This window comes from Pseudophryne corroboree, chromosome 2 (genome assembly GCF_028390025.1).
Source record: "Pseudophryne corroboree isolate aPseCor3 chromosome 2, aPseCor3.hap2, whole genome shotgun sequence".
NCBI lineage: Eukaryota > Metazoa > Chordata > Amphibia > Anura > Myobatrachidae > Pseudophryne > Pseudophryne corroboree.
In genome coordinates, this window is record NC_086445.1 from 115,008,330 (window position 1) to 115,027,344 (window position 19,015).

Consider the following 19,015-nt stretch of genomic DNA (forward strand, 5'->3'; position numbering starts at 1 on the left):
GGTCATTTTGCAGGGCTCTGGCAGTGCTCCTCCTGTTCCTCCTTGCACAAAGGTGGAGGTGGAGGTAGCGGTCCTGCTGCTGGGTTGTTGCCCTCCTACGGCCTCCTCCACGTCTCCTGATGTACTGGCCTGTCTCCTGGTAGCGCCTCCATGCTCTGGACACTATGCTGACAGCAGTGGTGCAAGTAGAAATATTTTCTTATGGGTACTGAGTGACAAAAACTGGGTATGTCATGTGTCGTGATGGGACACATGACACAGACCCTTTTTGGGGGGATTCTGGAGGCAAGGCTAAAAATATATAGTAATGCCTCCAGTATAATAGAAATATATAGTGATACCTCCAGTATAATAGAAATATATAGTAATGCCCCCAATTTAATAACAATATATAGTAATGCATCCAGTATAATAGAAATATATAGTGATACCTCCAGTATAATAGAAATATATAGTAAACCCCCAATTTAATAACAATATATAGTAATGCATCCAGTATAATAGAAATATATAGTGATACATCCAGTATAATAGAAATATATAGTAAACCCCCAATTTAATAACAATATATAGTAATGCCTCCATTATAACAGGAAAATACAGCCACTGTCGCACTCCCAGAAACCCTGACAAAGTGGGAGGAGCCGTCATGCTGCCAAGCACCATGGTCTTGTTGCTTTGTGGCACATTATAATTGTGGCATTGGCAAAGTGTGTGACAGGTGGTACTGAGTACCCGCTGCCAAATTCTTAAGGGTACTCCGTACCCAAGCGTACCCACATACTTGCACCACTGGCTGACAGACACAGCAAACCTTCTTGCCACAGCTCGCATTGATGTGCCATCCTGGATGAGCTGCACTACCTGAGCCATTTGTGTGGGTTGTAGGGAGGTCATACAGGCACGTGGAGGCCACACACACTACTGAGCCTCATTTTGACTTGTTTTAAGGACATTACATCAAAGTTGGATCAGCCTGTAGTGTGTTTTTCCACTTTAATTTTGAGGGTGACTCCAAATCCAGACCTCCATGGGTTAATAAATTTGATTTCCATTGATCATTTTTGTGTGATTTTGTTGTCAGCACATTCAACTATGTAAAGAACAAAGTATTTAATGAGAATATTTCATTCATTCAGATCTAGGATGTGTTATTTTAGTGTTCCCTCTATTTTTTTTGAGCAGTGTGTGTGTGTGTGTGTGTGTGTGTGTGTGTGTGTGTATCTATCTATCTATCTATCTATCTATCGTTACGAATAAAGCGGCACTCTCAGGTCTTCATTCAAGAAAGACAGGACATCACCCCGTCAAGCAACGTTTCGGTTTTATTTCAAAAAACCGTCTTCAGGCTTACATAACAGTACACAAACAAAATTCTTACCTATATAGCAGCATATCACCATGTGCAGATCGTGCCAGGTGTGCACAGCGTCCATTTCCGCCAAAGCGTCAATTTCCGCTGACATCACCTGGAACGCAAAGTAACCACTGTGTATTAACCCTTCACCAACAAATCATATTCAAGTGACAGAGACATGGACACATATATTTCAAAAGTCAATAAACACAATAGTGCAAATTAACTAATTCATTATTACATAATGATGACTATATGCAGTCAGACATGTAAGGATACAAATACTTATGCAACGGTGATTGTTTTTGTAGTTGAAAACTAAAACATAACTCATTACAACCAGCCTTTAAAACAAAAAACTGGAGAAAGACAATGTTTCATTTAATCCATGTGGGGCTATGGTATTTAGAAAATAAATCCACCTGGTTTCACACCGCAACAACGCTTTATTGCGATCACCCCCCCTGCGTCCTTCGGGGATGTGATCGATCATTTTATACCTTAAGCTAGATAAATTGTGACCCTTAGCTTTGAAGTGCTTGGCAACAGGTTGTTCCGAAACCCTGCCTTCTAGGGCTAATTTGATGGCACTCCTGTGTTGTGCCATCCTCTCTTTGAAGGTACAAGAGGTTTTACCTACATAAAGGAGTCCACATGTACCACTCGTTTTGTAGTATACTACAAAACGAGTGGTACAAGTTAGACAGTGTGTTATTTTGATTGCTTTACCCGAATGCGGGTGATAACATGTATCACCAGTTTCCAAGTAAATACATGTTGTGCAGCCTAGGCATTTATAATTGCCAGGCTTTTTACTCAAAAAAATTACTGGATTGTGGAGATGAGAAATCTGAAATATCCGAGTGCACCAGCATGTCACGCAGATTTCTACCTCTCCGATAACAAGGTAACAGCTTGGTACTGGATAGAGATTTTAAATCGGGGTCAGCTTGCAATATCGGCCTAATCCTTTTTGCCTTAGAAGTCAGCTTTTTACTTGCAGTAGTAAATTTGCTTACATATACCAATGCTTCTTGGTCACCCTTACTCTTGCTAGTTGACTTACACTTAGGGGTAGCTAATACCTTCATTTTAGCTTGTTGTAACAATTTATTCGGATAGCCCCGTTGTAAGAATCTCTGGATCATCAAATCCATTTGATTCAATTTATCTTGTTCATTGCTGCAGATGCGATGCACTCTGAGCAATTGGGAATAAGGAAGTCCCCTTTTTAGGGGTTCTGGGTGAAAACTGGAAGCTAATAAATAATTGTTACAATCTGTTGGTTTTCTAAATATAGAGGTGTTAAAGCCAGTAGCAGATCTATTAATACTGACGTCAAGGAAATGGATATTGTCTTTCTGAATGTTGAATGTGAATTTAATATTGGGGTCTCTCATATTAATCTCTGTCATCATTAGAACAAAGGACTCCCGGGTACCAGTCCATAATAAAAACACGTCGTCTATGTACCTAAGAAAAAACGGAATGTACCTCTTATATTCCTCTTTAGCAAAAAAGAGTTGTTTCTCAAGATCAAACATGAATGCGTTCGCATACGCGGGGGCCCACAGGGGACCCCATCGCGCAGCCAAGTACTTGCAGGTAATAACTCTTATTAAATAAGAAATAATTGCGTGTGAGAACCAAGTTAAGAAGATCAATGAAAACATTAACGTCTGGTCCATGATATAATTGCGGATTATCCTCGATCAATTTTCTGACCGCGGGAACACCCCTATCATGTGGTATGTTGGTGTACAGACTGACGATGTCAGCTGTACATAACCAACATTCCCCAGTTGGTACATTAGCACTATTCAATTTCTCCAGAAATGAAAAAGTATCTTTTAAATAATGTACCAACTGGGGAATGTTGGCTTCCAGTTTTCACCCAGAACCCCTAAAAAGGGGACTTCCTTATTCCCAATTGCTCAGAGTGCATCGCATCTGCAGCAATGAACAAGATAAATTGAATCAAATGGATTTGATGATCCAGAGATTCTTACAACGGGGCTATCCGAATAAATTGTTACAACAAGCTAAAATGAAGGTATTAGCTACCCCTAAGTGTAAGTCAACTAGCAAGAGTAAGGGTGACCAAGAAGCATTGGTATATGTAAGCAAATTTACTACTGCAAGTAAAAAGCTGACTTCTAAGGCAAAAAGGATTTGGCCGATATTGCAAGCTGACCCCGATTTAAAATCTCTATCCAGTACCAAGCTGTTACCTTGTTATCGGAGAGGTAGAAATCTGCGTGACATGCTGGTGCACTCGGATATTTCAGATTTCTCATCTCCACAATCCAGTAATTTTTTGAGTAAAAAGCCTGGCAATTATAGATGCCTAGGCTGCACAACATGTATTTACTTGGAAACTGGTGATACATGTTATCACCCGCATTCGGGTAAAGCAATCAAAATAACACACTGTCTAACTTGTACCACTCGTTTTGTAGTATACTACATAAAGTGTCCATGTGGACTCCTTTATGTAGGTAAAACCTCTTGTACCTTCAAAGAGAGGATGGCACAACACAGGAGTGCCATCAAATTAGCCCTAGAAGGCAGGGTTTCGGAACAACCTGTTGCCAAGCACTTCAAAGCTAAGGGTCACAATTTATCTAGCTTAAGGTATAAAATGATCGATCACATCCCCGAAGGACGCAGGGGGGGTGATCGCAATAAAGCGTTGTTGCGGTGTGAAACCAGGTGAATTTATTTTCTAAATACCATAGCCCCACATGGATTAAATGAAACATTGTCTTTCTCCAGTTTTTTGTTTTAAAGGCTGGTTGTAATGAGTTATGTTTTTAGTTTTCAACTACAAAAACAATCACCGTTGCATAAGTATTTGTATCCTTACATGTCTGACTGCATATAGTCATCATTATGTAATAATGAATTAGTTAATTTGCACTATTGTGTTTATTGACTTTTGAAATATATGTGTCCATGTCTCTGTCACTTGAATATGATTTGTTGGTGAAGGGTTAATACACAGTGGTTACTTTGCGTTCCAGGTGATGTCAGCGGAAATTGACGCTTTGGCGGAAATGGACGCTGTGCACACCTGGCACGATCTGCACATGGTGATATGCTGCTATATAGGTAAGAATTTTGTTTGTGTACTGTTATGTAAGCCTGAAGACGGTTTTTTGAAATAAAACCGAAACGTTGCTTGACGGGGTGATGTCCTGTCTTTCTTGAATAAAGACCTGAGAGTGCCGCTTTATTCGTAACTATACATGCAATTGCTTTTGCTTATGAAGGCACCGGGCGTTTAATTTGAATTATCTTAGGAGTGCCGGGTCTGGAACTGTGTGTGTCTATCTATCTATCTATCTATCTATATCTCCACAATTAGGGCAGCACTCCCATTAAAATTACATCTGCTCAGGTGCCCTCCTAGAAGCCCACATGGGCCCACAATATACTTCCCGGTCAGGCGGCACTCTGATATCAATCTCGTCTCAAGGCAGAAGATTACAACGTTTCGAAGAACTTTATTCACACTCCATCAGGTAAGACAAACATACAAAAAACATACCTTAAATAGCATCCCCACCACGAGTGACGCTCGGCGCGCGGCTCCGGAGGGCGGGCGCCCGCTGAGGACGTCCGTATTCCCCACAACCACAATAAGGCCTCCATGTGACCCAACATGTGATCCCAGAGGGCGGACGCTCGTTGATGACGTCCGCTCCGGTCCTAGCGACACCTTAACGATCACTATAAACAAAGAAACGAAGAATACATAACATTTAAAAAGGGGACATATAGGAACCAGTGTCAAAGACACTCGGCAAAACACTCCCTTACATACAGTTTGGCTGACAATATTTAACAAGCAGCGAAATATATCTTGTAAGCAGCACATTGTTAAACAGAGAATCACACTCTAATTTATGGGAGTACGTACAAACTCCACAAAAATGCAGCACACATTTTATATTCTACAAAAAACAGTGTAATCCAGGAGTTTCATTTAAACCTCTAGGTGACAGTGTACCTAGCTCATGAATCCACCGTGCTTCCTTCTGCCTTGAGACGAGATTGATATCAGAGTGCCGCCTGACCGGGAAGTGTGTGTGTTTGTGTGTGCATACATACATACATACATACATACATACATACATACATACATACATACATACATACATACATACATACATACATACATACATGTTATGAACCGTCACTCCGTGCTGGAAAAACTTGCTTCTTGGTGCCCTCAGTAGAAATAATGGATAGTAGACATGGAGACTGCGGCACTCAATTTCAAATAGAGCTTTTTACTGAAGCATATCAGAGGTTACAGAATGCCTAGACAAGGCCGACGTTTCGGTGCTACAAGCACCGTTTTCAAGGCAGGCATGAAAAACTTGGTAAGAATAGCTAACAAGACTGACACACATAGAAATCTTACCTAAATAGGTGAGCAGCCGTCACGCCGCTGGAGAGCCGGGACCGGCGTCCGCTTCCGCCCGCCGCAGCTGCATCCGCGTCACTACCGGTGACGTCAGCCAGCTTCCTGTCGCGTAACCTTGGCGACGCATCCCGTAGTCACGGCAACGCGTCTGGTGCCTGGCAGCCTTTGTGGAGCCGCTGACTGATCTCCCCGGCCCTCCATGCTGCGCTCTGCCACATGCCACCAGGGGACATATTATGCAGCATTACCATATGTAGTCACAGAACTAATGTGCATATGCATTAATATGTGGACTGTCTCCAAATATAAACAGTTATGTAAGAAACTGTACAATAGCTGGTAGAGCACTTCTGTGCAGCAGGGCACCATAGAGAATGAAGAAAGGGGAGAGAAGAAAAGAAAACGGAGGAAACACACTTTAGTAGCTAGGTTGATATAACACCTAGACTCTAAGCACATGCATAATATATGTAAAAAGAATGTCACTCCTGAGTCCTGTGTGGTGATCGAATATATCAAGGAACAGAATATTGTGGACCGCAACTTAGTGCGGGGTTAATGTCCTCAGAAGACGTTCCAATTGAGACGTTCATTCATTCTGTAGGGGGATACCGTGTTCAAAACATGGATCCACCTACTTTCACATCTGAGTAGTTGGCCGTCACGATCGCCTCCTCGTATTGATGCTGGAATATGATCAATCAAGATATGTTTTAACTGGGCCAACGAGTGACCCTCTGCAAGAAAATGGCGGGCCACCGGTTGATCGGCCACTTTAGATTTAAGTGCCTTGTTGATGGACGAACGGTGTAGCGCCATACGTTCCCGAACGGTGCGGATGGTCTTCCCCACATAATACATGTGACAGGGACAGATGATAATATACACCACGTGTGTGGATAAACAAGACAATGTATGTTGAATCTTGAAACTTCGGTCCTTGTGTGGGTGTTTGAAGGAATTACCGGTGATCATATGGGTGCAAGTGGTGCACCTGGGGCATTTATAACAGCCTGCTGGTTTAGTCATAAAATGGGGTTGTGCTTGGGATAGTTTGAAGCCCGTGATGTCCGTGTGGACCACCATATCCCTGATGTTTTTGCCCCTTGTGAAGCAAGGCATGGGCCGTTTTTGTCTGAAGCATGTTGTTTCTTTATCCGTCGCTACTATGGGCCACAGCGCCCGACTTGATCTTTGTACGACTTGACTAGAGGTAGTGAAGGCCATTTTCCATGGAATAACTGCTTCATTAGTACGAGCTTTGGAACGTAGCAGTTCGCTGCGGCTCATGGCTAGCACTTCATCCCTTTGTTGCTTCAAAAGATTCAAACTGTAGCCTCTGGCTAGAAACCTGTCAATTGTGGCATCAATTCCTTTTGCAGCGGTAGCTGGTTCGTCCGCAATTCTTGCCACCCTCATCATCTGGGACTTGGGCAACCCTCGTTTGAGGGGTTTGGGATGGTGACTTGATGACAGCAATAGGGTATTCCTGTCTGTTGGCTTGGAGTATACTTCAGTATGTAGTTGACCTGATCTCAGTGTTACCAGTACATCCAGGTAGTGAATGGTAGAGCGGCTGTGTTGGTGGGTGACCCTGATGGTGGAGTCACGGTGGTTGATATCGTCGATCATGCAACCCAGCAATTCCTCACTCCCTGTCCAAATGATGAACAGGTCGTCGATGTAACGCATATAGGTCAAGATATGTTGCTTATATTCATCCTTATTGAAGAACATCTGGGTTTCTTCTTGAAACATAAATATGTTTGCATAGCTGGGTGCCACGTGACTGCCCATAGCACAACCGGACAGTTGTCTGTGGAAGCGTCCGTTATAGATGAAATTTCGAGTTAATGTTAATTCCAACAACTGCATGAACAGATCAACGTCTAAGTCATCGATCTGTTGAGATTGGTAGAATGACTTGGTTGCCGCAAGTCCCTGGATGTGTGGAATAGATGTGTATAAACTGTTAATGTCCAGTGTGCATAGTATGCTGGAGTCAGGAATGGTACTGAGTGCTGAAAGGTGTTGTAAAAAATCATTTGTATCCTTGATACGAGTTGGTTGGCTGATGACATGAGGTTGTAAAATACAGTCTAAATACATGGAAATTGGATGATATAAAGAATTACGTGCCGATATGATCGGGCGGCCAGGTGGATGAATTGGATTCTTATGAATTTTTGGAACGGTGTATAGAATTGGACTAGTTGGAAAAGGTTGTTGTAGGGCTTTAAAGAGTCTGGCTTCCAAAGTCCCCTGCTGGTGTGCTGTCTTTAAGATGTCGTATAATTCCGTTTAATACTGAGTGGTAGGGTCTCCTGGCAATAGTTGATGCACCTCCCCATCAGCGAGTTGTCTTTCGATCTCAGCCATGTAATCATCTAGATTCTGAATGACGATGGCTCCCCCCTTGTCGGCGGGGCGCACAATGATGTCCCGATATTCCGACAGATCACGCAAAGCTTGATGTTCTAGACGACTCAAATTGTGATGTAATTTAGGTTATGCCTTCACAAATTTCTGGACAGTCATCCATCAAACGCGTGAATGTTTTAATGGAACTGTTGGAAGAAACCGGATCAAAAGTAGAGGTGCTGCGTTTAGACAGAAAAACCTGTTGGGGTGAATTTAGTTTTACGGGTTCAGAGTTCTGGAAAAATTCCTGTAGTCTCAATTTCCTTGAGAACTGATGTAATTCGATGTTCCAATTGAGATCGTTGTGTTTATTGGTAGGGACGAAGGAAAGTCCTTTATTGAGGACTTTTTTTTCCTCAAGGTCAGTGAGCTCTCGTGAAGACAGATTGCATATTATTTTTTCTTGGTCTTTTGAGAGCTGCTTTCGCCTTTGCCTCTCGTTTTGGCCCCCGCGACGGGTGGCTTGGTGCTTGAATTTGATTCCGGCTGATTTTTGATGCTTATAGCTAAAGGGGCCGACGGTCCTTCCAAAGGGTCATCAGACTCGCGAGTGGCAAATTCGCTGTTGGATGTAGGGGCCTCGCGTCCCCTAAGTTCTCTTCTTCTGCTCCAGCCTTGCTTCGACCCTTGCCCGGCTGCTCTTGCTGGGCGCCCGTCTCCTCCCATCAGCCAATGGTAGACTCGATTAGAATCATAATCATTCTGCACCATTTCCAATTTTTTTGTTTTGAATTTCACTAATTCTTGTTGATACAGATCAATTTTGGTTTTAATCGTTGAATATAGATCGACATTAGAGGCGTTCTTCAAGATCGTACTATTTGAAAATTTCCAATCTGGAGATTTTGTCACGTGCTGACTTTAATTCGTGGCCCGATTCTTGTATTACCAAGAGCATTAGATCAAAACTGCATCGATTAACGATCCCAATCCATTTCTGACAGAAGTCAGGATTATAGCGACCTATGGTGGGTGCGTTCCGGACTCTGAACCCGCGTGGAATCATTTGCTGTCTGTAGTATTTAGTAAGTGATATTCCATGCATCAGGTAATCTGTCTTGCGTTTTTTTAATTTAATAAGTTGCTCACAGATATCCTCTGCTGATTGTGTCAAGTCCTTATGAGGTCAGTCATCTTTGAATAAAATGTCCTCCGCCTCCTCATCAGTAAAGCGGTGTGTGTATCCCTTAGTGACCGGCATACCCTTGCATCCCGCAGGGAAGGAGGCGCTGGCCATGATGTGTGGCTGTGCTGCAGAGGTGCTGGTCGTGTCCATCCTGTGTGTGTGGGCAGATGGAAAGATGGCTGCTGGATATATAAGAACCAGGCCTGTGTGAACCACAGAACTGGATGCTGAGCAATGGGTGCTCGGTTCCGAGTGGGGGCAATGGCTCCCAAAGATACAGAACAAGTGTGAACCGTCACTCCGTGCTGGAAAAACTTGCTTCTTGGTGCCCTCAGTAGAAATAATGGATAGTAGACATGGAGACTGCGGCACTCAATTTCAAATGGAGCTTTTTACTGAAGCATATCAGAGGTTACAGAATGCCTAGACAAGGCCGACGTTTCGGTGCTACAAGCACCGTTTTCAAGGCAGGCATGAAAAACTTGGTAAGAATAGCTAACAAGACTGACACACATAGAAATCTTACCTAAATAGGTGAGCAGCCGTCACGCCCCTGGAGAGCCGGGACCGGCGTCCGCTTCCGCCCGCCGCAGCTGCATCCGCGTCACTACCGGTGATGTCAGCCGGCTTCCTGTCGCGTAACCTTGGCGACGCGTCGCGTAGTCACGGCAACGCGTCTGGTGCCTGGCCGCCTTTGTGGAGCCGCTGACTGATCTCCCCGGCCCTCCATGCTGCGCTCTGCCACATGCCACCAGGGGACATATTATACAGCATTACCATATGTAGTCACAGAACTAATGTGCAAAAGCATTAATATGTGGACTGTCTCCAAATATAAACAGTCATGTAAGAAACTGTACTAAGCAAGTTGCGGTCCACAATATTCTGTTCCTTGATATATTCGATCACCACACAGGACTCAGGAGTGACATTCTTTTTACATATATTATGCATGTGCTTAGAGTCTAGGTGTTATATCAACCTAGCTACTAAAGTGTGTTTCCTCCGTTTTCGTTTCTTCTCTCCCCTTTCTTCATTCTCTATGGTGCCCTGCTGCACAGAAGTGCTCTACCAGCTATTGTACAGTTTCTTATATGACTGTTTATATTTGGAGACAGTCCACATACTAATGCATATGCACATTAGTTCTGTGACTACATATGGTAATGCTGTATAATATGTCCCCTGGTGGCATGTGGCAGAGCGCAGCATGGAGGGCCGGGGAGATCAGTACTATGTTTTATGTAGACCATAAGGTTTCCTGGTTCGATCCACAACTTGGGCATTCAATACATGGTCATACACATTCGGAACACATTAATGTCACTAGGGACCCTGCGGTCCCGGAAAAAACTACTTTATATGTATTATTTTAGATAGATAGAGATAGATAGATAGATATATATTATTAAAATATGTATATTCATATTACAAGTTCTAATGAATGCTGAAGTAAAAGTATTCCTTCTCATGTGCTGGTCGCTCTGTTGATAAAGCTCTAGGTCAGCCGTGACGAGTTGGTCTCAGATCCTCACAGGGAGTCAGTGTTTATTCTTTTCCCGCCGCGGATAGAATACAGTGAAAGTCAACCCCTGGGCTGCACGGGGCCCTGTCACAAAGGATCGTATACAGGAAGCTAAGTGATTTTTTAATTATATGCTTTGATATTTGCATTGCATGCGCATGGGGGAGTGTTTGTATTCAGAAATGGTCGGTTACCTTGGCATCCGATAGAATTACCCTACAGAGAGAGGGGATGTTTCTTATGTTGGGTCTTCTCTATAACATTGCAGCAGGCTGCGGTGCAGCTACAGGCGGTATGGCCAAGGGAATGCTGAGGCTGAGTATTGTGTGTGGAGCCGCACTAGTCAAATAATTTTTTTGTCTTTTTTTTCTCTCGCTTTCTCCAAATGCTGAGGCTGACTCTGAGAGATACTGGAGTATTTTCCCTGTGAAGGGGTAACCGCTGTTTGGGGATGCCTTGGTTACGTTACTCTCGGCAGATACCACTGGTAAGTCTTTGCGAGAAAGGTTCGAGAAAGCTTCGCGAGAAAGGTTCCCTCACAACGGTTGATGACGCATTCTTTTGTGGGATGCAGTCATTTTAACCGGTTGGATACCATTCTTTTTTTTTCCCCTTTCTTTGCAGATAGTGGAAGGTGAAAAGGTAAGAGGTCTGCAGCCTTTTCAGGTTCGCAGAAGCGGATATCGTCTTCTGTTTCTACCACATCCACCGCATGTAGCTGTGTCTGATCTTGCTGGAGCCCACACCGGTGGGAACTCGTCTAATACTCTTCAGTCAGTCCTGGAATGGGCTTGGACCAGTGAGTTAATAATAGAATCCAAAGGGGGACATACTGGAATTTACAGATGATTCCCCTCACTGATTTTTCAAATAGATCTTACCGATTCTCCTCTGGAAGGGGAGGTAGTATGCGACGCCATACCAGAGTTGCGTCAAGATCAGGACATTGTCCTGCTGTCCCTGTCAAAAAAAAAAAAAAAAGATTTCTACTTAAGAAGTTGAACTACAGGATGGAATCTCTCATGCCAGGGATCTCCAACACGTAAAAGAAGAAAGTGGGTTTAAATGCGGTTTCATCCGCATTAAGCTTACCTGGGTTTGCTATCCAGGATTGTCTTTGCCATTTCACCGGAGTGATGGCAGTATGGTGGTTTTCCTTCAATAGTAAGAGCCATTATTATTCTGTACTGAAACGATCTATTGACTACGGCGAGGTCAAGAAACAAGTGGTACAAATCGTTGTTTCTCTCTGACAGTTCTTCAACACAGAGAATGGCTGCTGTTCCCAACGACGCAGATGTTGGAAGTGGGTATCAGATTAGATACTGAACGGTTGAGAGTTTGTTTTTTCCTGTGGAAAGAGATCTGAGGATCCAGAGTCGGATCAGATGTGCAGTGACAACCCATCAATATGTTCCGTTGATGAAGAAGATGGGTGCGGCCTAAGAGGCCTTTTCGGTGAGCAGGTCAAATGCCAGTATGGTTTTCACGGGACCAGTTGGACATGTGGTCCGGGTTTCACCTGCACATGCACCGGAATATAATCCGAAGGACCAGGATATCACTCCTGTGTTGTCTGCACAGTTCTCACCTCCTAGGGGGACGAAGGTTCGGGATCCAGGATTAGATCCTGATGTCCATGCGTGCAGGTCTCCGAGGCTGGGGAGCAGTCTTTCCAAGGGAGGTATTTCCAGGGGAAAAGGTCAAGCTGGGAAGCTTGTCTTCAATAAGCATTCTTGAATTAAGAGCTATTTCTCTTATGTCCTAGAGGATGCTTGGGAATCCGTAAGGACCATGGGGTATAGACGGGCTCCACAGGAGACATGGGCACCACAAAGAACTTCAGAATGGGTGTGCACTGGCTCCTCCCTCCACGCCCCTCCTTCAGACCTCAGTTGGATTCTGTGCCCAGAGGACATTGGGTGCACTACAGGGGAGCTCTCCTGAGTTTCTCTGAAAAAGAATTTTGTTAGGTTTTTTATTTTCAGGGAGCACTGCTGGCTACAGGCTCCCTTCATCGTGGGACTGAGGAGAGAGAAGCAGACCTACTTAAGTGATAGGCTCTGCTTCTTAGGCTACTGGACACCATTAGCTCCAGAGGGAGTCGGAACGCAGGTCTTCCCCCACCGTTCGTCCCAGAGCCGCACCACCGTCCTCCTCACAGAGCCGGAAGATTGAAGCCGGGTGAGTATAAGAAGAAAAGAAGACTTCAGATCTTCCCTGAGGTAAGCCATTGCTTACACACACTACCAGGCACTGTTGGGTGCAGGGCGCGGGGGCGGGGCGCCCTGGGCAGCAATATAAACCTTTAAGTCTGGCAATATGGATATAGGCTACGGTGGCAGTAAGTGTATAAATCCACCGCCAGTTTTATAAAATTGAGCGGGACCGAAGCCTGCCGCTGGAGGGGGCGGAGCTTGGTCCCTCAGCACTAACCAGCGCCATTTTCTCCACAGAGCACTGCAGAGAAGCTGGCTCCCCGGACTCTCCCCTGCTGAACACGGTGACACAGGGCTGAAAAGAGGGGGGGGGCACTTGTAAGGCGCAGTGAGTGTATTACATGATTTATTATATTTCTCTAACGTCCTAGAGGATGCTGGGACTCCGTAAGGACCATGGGGATAGACGGGCTCCGCAGGAGACATGGGCACTTTAAGAAAGACTTTGACTCTGGGTGTGCACTGGCTCTTCCCTCTATGCCCCTCCTCCAGACCTCAGTTTGATACTGTGCCCAGTGGAGACTGGGTGCATTTCAGGAGCTCTCCTGAGTTTCCTGTAAGAAAGCATTTCTCTGACGTCCTAGTGGATGCTGGGAACTCCGTAAGGACCATGGGGAATAGCGGGCTCCGAAGGAGGCTGGGCACTCTAGAAAGATTTATGACTACCTGGTGTGCACTGGCTCCTCCCACTATGACCCTCCTTCAAGCCTCAGTTAGATTTTGTGCCCGGCCGAGGTTGGATGCACACTAGGGGCTCTCCTGAGCCTTTAGAAAGAAAGTATAGAAATTAGGTTTTTTATTTTCAGTGAGACCTGCTGGCAACAGGCTCACTGCAGCGAGGGACTAAGGGGAGAAGAAGCGAACCTGCCTGCTTGCAGCCAGCTTGGGCTTCTTAGGCTACTGGACACCATTAGCTCCAGAGGGATCGACCGCAGGCCCAGCCTTGGTGTTCGGTCCCGGAGCCGCGCCGCCGTCCACCTTACAGAGCCAGAAGCAAGAAGAGGTCCGGAAAATCGGCGGCAGAAGACATCAGTCTTCACCAAGGTAGCGCACAGCACTGCAGCTGTGCGCCATTGCTCCTCACACACACACTTCACACTCCGGTCACTGAGGGTGCAGGGCGCTGGGGGGGGGGGCGCCCTGAGAAGCAATAATAACACCTTGGCTGGCAAAAATACTACAATATATAGCCCCAGAGGCTATATATGTGGAAAATACCCCTGCCAGAATATAGGAAAAAGCGGGAGAATAGTCCGCGGAAAAGGGGCGGAGCTATCTCCTTCAGCACACTGGCGCCATTTTTCCCTCACAGCTCCGCTGGAAGGAAGCTCCCTGGCTCTCCCCTGCAGTCTACACTACAGAAAAGGGTAAAAAAGAGGGGGGCACTAAATTTAGGCGCAGTATACATTATATAGAAAAAGCAGCTATAGGGGACATAACTCAGTTAGTCCCTGCATTATATAGCGCTCTGGTGTGTGCTGGCATACTCTCACTCTGTCCCCCCAAAGGGCTTTTGTGGGTCCTGTCCTCTGTTAGAGCATTCCCTGTGTGTGTGCGGTGTCGGTACGGCTGTGTCGACATGTTTGATGAGGATAATGATGTGGAGACGGAGCAGATGCCTTTAGAAGGGATGTCACCCCCTGCGGGGCAGACACCTGAGTGGATGAGCTTATGGAAAGAAATGAGTGCACGTATAGACTCCTTACATAAGAAATTTGACGACATGCCAAATGTGGGACAGCCGACTTCTCAGCTCGTGCCTGTCCAGGCGTCTCAAAATTCTTCAGGGGCTCTGAAACGCCCGCTACCTCAGACCGCAGACGCAGATGTCGACACTGATACTGACACCAGTGTCGACGACGATGAGTCTAACCTGATGCCCACTAAGGCCATTCACTGCATGATTGAGGCAATGAAAGAGGTGTTACACATTTCTGATATAAATACAGGTACCACTAAAAAGGGTATTATGTTTGGGGAGAAAAAACTACCTGTAGTTTTTTTCCCCCATCAGATGAATTAAATGAAGTGTGTGAAGAAGCGTGGGCTTTCCCTGATAAAAAATTGGTAATTCCTAAGAAGGTACTAATGGCGTTCCCTTTCCCGCCAGAGGATAGGTCACGTTGGGAAACACCTCCTAGGGTGGATAAAGCGCTCACACGTTTGTCTAAAAAGGTGGCACTACCGTCTCCGGATACGGCCGCCCTCAAGGAACCTGCTGATAGAAAGCAGGAGGCGATCCTGAAGTCTGTATATACACACTCAGGCATCATACTTAGGCCAGCTATTGCGTCAGCATGGATGTGCAGTGCTGCCGCTGCGTGGTCAGATAAACTGTCAGAAAATATTGACACACTAGACAGAGACACGATCCTGCTAACCATAGACCATATCAAAGACTCAGTCTTATATATGAGAGATGCACAGAGGGAAATCTGCCGGCTGGCATCTAAAGTAAGTGCATTGTCCATTTCTGCTAGGAGAGGCTTATGGACTCGCCAGTGGACAGGAGATGCAGATTCTAAAAGGCACATGGAAGTTTTGCCTTATAAGGGTGAGGAATTATTTGGGGATGGTCTCTCGGACCTAGTTTCCACAGCAACGTCTGGGAAGTCAGCATTTTTACCCCATGTCCCCTCACAGCCTAAGAAGGTGCCGTTTTATCAGGTTCAGTCCTTTCGGACCCAGAAAAACAAGCGTGGAAAAGGCGGGTCTTTTCTGTCCAGAGGCAGAGGTAGGGGAAAAAGGCTGCAACAAACAGCAGGTTCCCCGCTTCTTCTTCCAAGTCCGCCGCATGACTGTGGGGCTCCACAGGCGGAGCCAGGTACGGTGGGGGGCCGCCTCAAGAATTTCAGCGATCAGTGGGCTCGCTCACAGGTGGATCCCTGGATCCTTCAAGTAGTATCTCAGGGGTACAAACTGGAATTCGAGGCGTCTCCACCCCACCGGTTCCTAAAATCTGCCTTGCCGATTGCTCCCTCAGACAGGGAGGCGGTGCTAGCGGCAATTCACAAGCTGTATTCCCAGCAGGTGATAATCAAGGTACCCCTACTTCAACAAGGCCGGGGTTACTATTCCACACTATTTGTGGTGCCGAAACCGGACGGTTCGGTGAGACCCTTTTTAAATTTGAAATCCTTGAACACATACATAAAAAAATTAAAGTTCAAGATGGAATCGCTCAGGGCGGTTATTGCAAGCCTGGACGAGGGGGATTACATGGTATCCCTGGACATCAAGGATGCTTACTTGCATGTCCCCATTTACCATCCTCACCAGGAGTACCTCAGATTTGTGGTACAGGATTGCCATTACCAATTCCAGACGCTGCCGTTTGGACTGTCCACGGCACCGAGGGTATTTACCAAGGTTATGGCGGAAATGATGATACTCCTTCGAAAAAAGGGAGTTTTAATTATCCCGTACTTGGACGATCTCCTAGTAAAGGCGAGGTCCAAGGAACAGTTGTTGGTGGGAGTAGCACTATCTCAGGAAGTGCTGCACCAGCACGGCTGGATTCTGAATATCCCAAAGTCACAGCTGGTTCCGACGACACGTCTACTGTTCCTGGGTATGATTCTGGATACAGTCCAGAAAAAAAGTGTTTCTCCCGGAGGAGAAAGCCAGGGAGTTGTCATCTCTAGTCAGAGACCTCCTGAAACCAAAACAGGTATCGGTGCATCACTGCACGCGGGTCCTGGGAAAGATGGTAGCTTCTTACGAAGCAATTCCCTTCGGCAGGTTCCATGCCAGAATCTTTCAGTGGGACCTATTGGACAAATGGTCCGGATCGCATCTTCAGATGCATCGCTTAATAACCCTGTCTCCAAGAACCAGGGTGTCTCTCCTGTGGTGGCTGCAGAGTGCCCATCTTCTAGAGGGCCGCAGGTTCGGCATACAGGACTGGGTCCTGGTGACCACGGATGCCAGCCTTCGAGGCTGGGGGGCAGTCACACGGGGAAGAAACTTCCAAGGACTATGGTCGAGTCAGGAGACTTCCCTTCACATAAATATTCTGGAACTAAGGGCCATTTACAACGCCCTAAGTCAAGCAAAATCCCTGCTCCTACACCAGCCGGTGCTGATCCAGTCAGACAACATCACGGCAGTCGCCCATGTAAATCGACAGGGAGGCACAAGAAGCAGGATGGCAATGGCAGAAGCCACAAGAATTCTCCGATACGCGGAGAATCATGTACTAGCACTGTCAGCAGTGTTCATTCCGGGAGTGGACAACTGGGAAGCAGACTTCCTCAGCAGACACGACCTCCACCCGGGAGAGTGGGGACTCCATCCAGAAGTCTTCCAGATGCTGGTAAACCGTTGGGAAAAACCACAGGTGGACATGATGGCGTCCCGCCTCAACAAAAAGTTAAAAAGATATTGCGCCAGGTCAAGGGACCCTCAGGCGATAGCTGTGGACGCTCTAGTGACACCGTGGGTGTACCAGTCGGTTTATGTGTTCCCTCCTCTGCCTCTCATACCAAAGGTATTGAGAATAATAAGAAAGCGAGGAGTAAACACAATTCTCGTGGTTCCGGATTGGCCAAGACGAGCGTGGTACCCGGAACTTCAAGAGATGATCTCAGAGGACCCGTGGCCTCTGCCGCTCAGACAAGACCTGCTACAGCAGGGGCCCTGTCTGTTCCAAGACTTACCGCGGCTGCGTTTGACGGCATGGCGGTTGAACGCCGGATCCTGGAGGAAAAGGGTATTCCGGAAGAAGTCATTCCTACGCTTATTAAAGCCAGGAAAGATGTTACGGCAAATCATTATCACCGCATATGGCGGAAATATGTTGCATGGTGCGAGGCCAAAAAGGCCCCAACAGAGGAATTTCAGCTGGGTCGATTTCTGCATTTCCTGCAAGCAGGAGTGAATATGGGCCTAAAACTAGGCTCCATTAAAGTACAGATCTCGGCTCTGTCGATTTTTCTTTCAAAAAGAACTAGCTTCAGTACCTGAAGTTCAGACATTTGTGAAAGGAGTGCTGCATATTCAGCCCCCGTTTGTGCCTCCTGTGGCACCTTGGGATCTCAACGTGATGTTGAGTTTCTTAAAATCACATTGGTTTGAGCCACTAAAAACCGTGGATCTGAAATATCTCACGTGGAAAGTGGTCATGTTATTGGCCTTGGCTTCAGCCAGGCGAGTGTCAGAATTGGCGGCTTTATCATGTAAAAGCCCTTATCTGATTTTCCATATGGATAGGGCAGAATTGAGGACTCGTCCCCAGTTTCTCCCTAAGGTGGTGTCAGCGTTTCACCTGAACCAGCCTATTGTGGTGCCTGCGGCTACTAGGGATTTGGAGGACTCCAAGTTGCTAGACGTTGTCAGGGCCCTGAAAATATGTTTCCAGGACGGCTGGAGTCAGAAAATCTGACTCGCTGTTTATCCTGTATGCACCCAACAAGCTGGGTGCTCCTGCTTCTAAGCAGACTATTGCTCGCTGGATTTGTAGTACAATTCAGCTTGCACATTCTGTGGCAGGCCTGCCACAGCCAAAATCTGTAAATGCCCATTCCACAAGGAGGGTGGGCTCATCTTGGGCGGCTGCCCGAGGGGTCTCGGCTTTACAACTTTGCCGAGCAGCTACTTGGTCAGGGGCAAACACGTTTGCAAAATTCTACAAATTTGATACCCTGGCTGAGGAGGACCTGGAGTTCTCTCATTCGGTGCTGCAGAGTCATCCGCACTCTCCCGCCCGTTTGGGAGCTTTGGTATAATCCCCATGGTCCTTACGGAGTTCCCAGCATCCACTAGGACGTCAGAGAAAATAAGAATTTACTCACCGGTAATTCTATTTCTCGTAGTCCGTAGTGGATGCTGGGCGCCCATCCCAAGTGCGGATTGTCTGCAATACTTGTAAATAGTTATTGCTAACTAAAGGGTTTTTGTTGAGCCATCTGTTGAGAGGCTCAGTTGTTTTCATACT

The 19,015-nt window shown here is 46.1% G+C and overlaps 1 protein-coding gene across 1 annotated transcript in view; it reads left to right on the top strand.

The window, feature by feature from the left end:
- SKA3 (spindle and kinetochore associated complex subunit 3) overlaps window positions 1–19,015 on the top strand; it is a 186,890-nt gene that overhangs the window by 10,259 nt on the left and 157,616 nt on the right. The gene's annotated exons all lie outside the window — the stretch shown is intronic.